This window comes from Lissotriton helveticus, chromosome 1_1 (genome assembly GCF_964261635.1).
Source record: "Lissotriton helveticus chromosome 1_1, aLisHel1.1, whole genome shotgun sequence".
NCBI lineage: Eukaryota > Metazoa > Chordata > Amphibia > Caudata > Salamandridae > Lissotriton > Lissotriton helveticus.
This window is the reverse complement of record NC_136057.1, coordinates 601615204-601622024: the sequence shown is the minus strand read 5'-3', so window position 1 is coordinate 601622024 and position 6821 is coordinate 601615204.

Genomic DNA, 6821 nt, shown 5'->3' with positions numbered 1-6821 from the left:
CACAAAGAGACAAGAGATAAGCAGATGAAACAATGGTGACAGCCTATGTTAGTGGAAGGATTATATCCTATATTTACCACTGAAGAACCAACCGGAAGTAAAAGTACAGAGAAAACAAAACATTTATTGACTAGTAATGGTGATTCAGAAGATGATTGTTTTGAGGATTTATTAATGAAAGATCCACCACCTTATGAGGAAGAAACAAAGAGTTACACCTATTGATCCGTTCTTAAAACCACCTTTGGTTCCACAGATTGTACATGAGACCACATTGGAAAAGGTATTACAAGAAAGGGAAAGAAAAGCAATAAACAAACAGCGCAATGAATTGATTCAGAAAATAACTCAACTGAATACAAGTCCTGAAACCCTAACGATACCAATAACTATTGGTCCCGCCGTTCCCTTATATGGGGAAAGGCAACCCAGTCCTAAAACTCCCGTTCTGACTACGCCCATAGTATAGCCTAGGAAAGAAAATATAATAATTGATGATCAGGCAAGTGAATGCCAGTCAGTAATTTCCGTGATGGATTTACCTATAAGAGAACCAGTGGGTGACTCGATCAGGAAAGTTACTCCTGGATGCTCAACGGAAGCACAGATTGAAACCTCCACAGGAATGAGAAGTGCTACTGTAGTAACCCTTGAAGAAATAGGAAGATGGACCCGAGATATAGAAATGCCAAAATTACAGTCAAAGGTATTAGAAATTTTAAAATTAAGGGTGGAATTAGAGGAAATGGTAGCTAGAAATGTAGAGTTAGAAAGATTGAATTCTTTTAATGAAGAAGAGTTTTTGTTCATATGCAGAAGCATTACCCGAAATACAAAAATATTCCATGAGAATTTAATGAATTTGGCCTCAGAAATGGGAATTGACATAGGTAAATCAAAAATATTACAGAAACCTTACAGAGCTGAATTTTCTGACAAAGATTTGGAAAACATGAATGTGTCAGGACGAAAATTGCATATAAAGGAATTGTCAATGTTACAAAAGTGGGCAGACTTAGACAGATGGAAAGCTTGATGGACAAAGAAAAAGGAAGAAGCACAGGCAAATTGAACTACATATGAGTATTTAACCGCTTAACCGCAGTGGCAATTCCGCTGCAGTGCGCCGGTTTAGCAGAGTGGGCGTGGTAGCGTTGGCCAACGGACGTTCGCTGCACTACAGAGGTAGTGCTCGCGACGGCCATTGGCCGACGAATGCATGCAAGGGGTTAATGAAAAAACCTGAAAAAGTTGAAAGATTGTGTCCGATGAGAGAAGTGCTAGGAGGAGGTTATGTACATGTCCCATGGTCCCGGCAGGATATTTTATCCTTTACTAATGACTTCCCAAAACTCAGAGAAAACCCCGTAGAATGGTTCAGGCTAGTCGAAAGGTTTGTGAAAGTTTCAAAAGTACTACTAAAACATTTAGATGGTTTGTTCGATATAGTTGTCCCTCTAGATTTATGGACAGAATGTAAAATTACAGTAGCTTGGCCAAATGATGAATACCCTACAGACCCAAAAACAGGAGCCCCATCAGTTGAAGTAATGAAGAAATATGATCAGGTAATAACCTATTTGAAAGGAAAAGTACCCCCAAAAGAGACAGATTGGACCAAAATAGACAGAACAACCCAAAACAAGGATGAATCAGTACATGCCTATTATGAGCGTCTTTTACAGGTGTTCAAGCAGTATAGTGGGTTTGAAAGTATTGATAATAAAGACATGACACATTTTATATATTGTTTTGTGTCTGGATTAAAGCCAGAAATATCTCAGATGATTACAGAGTATGAATTATGTTGGCAGGCAAAGCCTATTGATGAGATTCTCAAGTATGCAAAATACTGTGGGAATGAAATCGATAATAGGCGGAAGAAATTAGAAGAAAAAGTAACGTGGGCTCAAGTGAAATTGGCAGAGCAGCAAGAACTCCAGCTTAGTTAGCAAACAAATTTTCAAGGAAAAAGGGAAGGTCTAGGAGAAGGTAATGGGGGCAAGCCTAGAAACCGAATGAGAAAGAAGAGGCAAAGAAAAAGTTTCCCTATCACGGGTGCGGAAAGTTGGGGCATTGGAAAAACAAGTGTAAATTAATACAGAATGATGATGTCCAAAATAAAAATTTAAATCCGCAGAATGAAGTGTCAATGAGGCAACCGCAACAGGTAATACAAAATCAGTTTACCACCTGCCCCTATGCCAGAGTCAAGCCAAATACAGTGTGGACACCGGATTTCAGGAGGGAAGTGTAAGAAAAATACGATAACACCACAGTTTCTTTTGCAGGACACATTTTTTGAGGATGCATATTGACGGTGCCTGAGAGGGGTGGAAGAGGAATGCGTACTTGGCGCATCCTTACCGGTAGATCATTCAGGTCCTTACATTGAGGGAAAAGTTGAGGGAAATTATGTTACCTTTTCGTTGGACACTGGTTCTACCCATTCTATTGTGAGAACAGCAGACATCCTAAACCTACCCCTCTCGTGTGAAGCAATCCAAGCAGTGGGCGTTTCTAATAAACAGATTAGGACCCCTATTACAGAGCCAATGAAAGTACAAATTGGAAATTTTAAAGAAATGCACAAGTTCGTAGTCTGTGACTCGAGCCCTGTGAATCTGTTAGGCAGGGATTTACTGTGCAAAATGAATTGCACAATCTTTTGCACACCAAATGGTGTTAAAATTCAGACTCCTGATGAAGAAGGAAGATACAAAATGACGTTAGCTAAACAGGAAACAGACGTTAAAAAAGATGACCCTAAAAGATTTACAGGAAGAACTCCAAACTTATGTAAATCCTGATGTGTGGGATTTTCTGGAAAGGAAGTAGGATTAATGGCAAATGTCGACCCTATTAAAGTGACACTAAAGGAAGGTGCAGGTTACCCAAATACTCAACAGTACAAAATGAGTCCATAAATAAAAGCAGGTGTTGCAGCCGAAATCGAGCGATTGGTTGAGCAAGGTATTCTAAAAGAAATAATGAGCAGTCCATGTAATTCACCTACAATTGGCATAAAGAAACCAAGCGGAAAATATAGGATAGGTCAGGACCTGCGAAAAATAAATAAAAATGTCGTGCCATGTTGCCCAGTAGTACCAAATCCAGCAGTAATTCTGTATCAGATACCATGGAGTGCAGGATGGTTCACTGTAATTGATTTATGCCATGCCTTCTTCTCCATTCCATTGCACCAAGACAGCAAATTTTAATTTTCGTTCAAATTTGATGAGCATGTTTATGTTTCGAATCGTGTTCCACAGGGGTACACGGAAAGTCCATAGATCTTTAATCAGATTTTGAAAAAGTGTCTTGAATCATTGGTACTGCCTGGACAGTCTGTTCGGGTGCAGTACATCGATGACTTATTAGTAGCATCGAAAACCAGAAATGACTGCATTGTCAATTCAATTGCATTATTGATTAATTTGGCTAAAGGTGGAAATAAAGTATCCCCTGAAAAATTGCAGTATTGTACAACCTCAGCCAAATATTTGGGACACCAAATAGAAAGAGGGGTCAGAAGAGTTATTTCAGAAAGTATCAAAATAATCAGAAACATGAAACTACCTCAGATACAGAAAGAAATCAGGAAGTTTCTCGGAGTTGTTGGTTACTGCAGGCAATGGATTGTGGGATTTGCAGTACTAGCAAAACCATTGATTCAACTGACAAAGAAAAGTGCAAAGGATCCAGTCCAATGGGATGATGAAAGCATGACTGCTTTCCTGAAATTACGCAACTGTCTGTGTGAAGCACCAGCATTAGGGATGCCTGATTACTCAAAAGAATTTGCACTGTTTTGTGACACTGGAGACAATTGTGCTCTTTCAGTCCTAATGCAGACCCATGGCTTAATGTGACGACCTGTGGCATTGTTTTTCTGCCACATTGAATCCAGTGTTATCAGCACTGCCAGGGTGCCTAAAATCTGTAGCTGCAACTTGCATGAGTCTTGAACAAAGCGAATCCATTGTCATGGGACGCCCTGTAACCGTTTATGTCCCACACGCAGTCGTGATTCTGTTAACCAGAACACACACTCAGTACCTAACTCCTAGTCTGTTGACTAAGCATGAAAGAGTTATTCTAGGTGCAGAAAATGTGACAATAGTCAGGTGTACTGTCTTAAATCCTGCAATCCTGCTACCAAACTCCCATTTTGAAGAAGTGAAAAAGGAAGTCGAACATGATTGTATTGACCTCACTGAATACAGTACTAAACCACGCCCAGACAAACAAGAAGAACCTCTCACAAATCCCGAACATAAGCTGTTTATAGATGGCTCATGCATGCGTCATGTGGAAGGAGGATTGAGTGCTGCTTACGCTGTATGTACATTATCTAGTATAGTGGAAGCATCCTATTTACCAGGAGTCAAGTCTGCAAAGTAGCCGAATTGTTTGCTTTAATAAAAGCGTGCAAAATTGTTAAAAATTGGAAAATAACCATTTACACTGATAGTCAGTATGGTTACGGGGTTGTGCACGACTTTGGCCAACTGTGGATGCAAAGGTAGTTCATGACTTCTTTAGGAACACCTATTAAAAATTGACATTTTGTAAAAGAATTGCTTGAAGCAATTCAATTGCCACGTGGTTTAGTGTGCTGCTCACCAATCTGGAAATGACAAAGTGACAGCCAGTGATCGTTATGCTGACCAGGTGGCCCAACATTGTGCCAAGTACAAAATGGCAGTAAACAAGAAAATCGATGCATGTGGAATCAGCTGCCAACTTATGCTGCTAGGGGCTGTAAGAACATGGGAGGAAGTGAGAGATCTCCAAAACGAAGCAGAAACCAAAGAAAGGAAGAATAGGAGAAAATAGGTTGTCAGAGAAGAGATGAAGATGGTGTGAAAATTTACTTAGATGGGAGACCAGTGTTACCTGACTGTATGCTTGCATCCATGGCCAGGATGTACCACGGGGACACAAACATAGGCAGAGATGCAATGATAAGACTGTTTAGACAGGATTGGTTTAGCCCAAGGTTCAGAAATGTAGCAGAGAGTCTTTGCCAGAGATGCTTAATTTGTCAAAAGATGAACTCTGGTAGGAAAACTGTGGTTTGCCCTGGGAAAATTGGAAAGGCAGAAGGTCCATTCATAAAACTCCAACTTGATTTCATTCAGTTACCTGCTTGTCGAGGATAAAAATATGTCCTTGTCATTGTTTGTCTATTCTCCAAATGGGTAGAAGCGTACCCGACCAGAAGGAATGACAGCTTAACTGTAGTCAAACTCCTTTTGATAGAGCTCATTCCTAGGTTCGGTTTTCCAGTAACGATTGAATAAGACCGAGGGTCTCATTTTAATAATGAAATAATACGATTAATTTGTGAAGCATTCAAAATTGAGCAAAAGCTGCACTGTGCATACCGCCCAGAGGCTTCTGGAGTTGTAGAACAACTGAATGGCACAATCAAATCGAGATTGGGAAAGATGTGTGAATCTACCAGATTGGAATGGCCAGATGCTTTACCTCTTGTCCTGATGAGACTCAGAAGCATACCAGACAAGAAAACAGGCTTGAGTCCCCATGAAATACTCATGGGAAGGGCAATGAGGCAGGCATTTGTGCCAGGACACAAGCTATTAACTATATCTGATGATTTAGTATTGGAGTAATGCAAAGAGTTGGCTGACCAAGTGCGTTCTATTTCTCACCAGGTTGGGGAAGACCCTGTGGCCAGACAGTCGACTCCAGCGTATGACTTGAATCAGGCAATTGGGTAGTGATAAAAAAGCACACCTAAGAGGTGTGCCTAGCACCACGGTGGAGAGAACCACATCAAGTAATATTGGTTACCACCACAGCTGTGAAGTGCAAAGGAATTCCAAACTGGATTCATGCCAGCCATACTAAAAGAGTAACTGAACCTGACGAAGTAGAGGCTGAAGGTTGCGCAGCTGAAGGGTCTCAAGTAGTAGATCATGAAGTACCTGATGAAGAACAATTGAGCACCAGTCAAGATGAATGGATCCCAGTAGCCGACATACCTGAAGTGATAATAAGAACAAGAAGCCAAACCTATTTAGATAGCCAGAGTGATAGTGAGGATGAGACAGGATTAGAAATACACACTCAGATTATAGAAATCAAAGCTAAAAGTAATTCTGAGGAGGACCAGACAAGGAAAGACCAATACACTCAGACTGACAAAACCCCCACCAGAACTCCTGAGTCTGAGGAGGGACAGATAGGTACGAGAGAAAACGCTCAGGCAGAAGACAATCAAGAAGTCATAAGACCTGAGCAGGACCAGACAGGCATAGAAAATCGTGTTCAGAAAGAAGAAGGAGAACAAAGCCAAAATAAAAGCCAAATCCATCAAACTCCTGAACAAGGCCAGACTAGTATAGAAGAACCCATCAAGGCAGAAACGGAAGAAATAATAAGCCCTGGACAAGGTCAGATAGAGAGGAATTTTGAAACCAACGAAAATCAAAGTGTGCCACAACTTAATAAAAACAAAAGAACATTTGAAGAATCTGAAAGCACAGTGCCAGCTAAGAGACTCAGGAAAGGTGATGGTTGGCCTAGATTTGTCAAGAGATTGAAATATCGCCTTAAGACAATAAATGAAGAACTAGACCAAGTAGATGAAATTACGAGTTAGTCTGGACCATCTACAGAGAAACCCAGAAGGAGAAGTCCATGGTTGAAGAGACTGAATAGTAAATTCAAAGGTCCTGAATGGACCTATATAATTCTCAAGGACTTTGAGAATCTGGAAATCAGTAATGAAAGTGATGAAGAATTAATTGCTGATCAAATTGTTGAAGAAGTGAGACAAACTTGAGATAAAT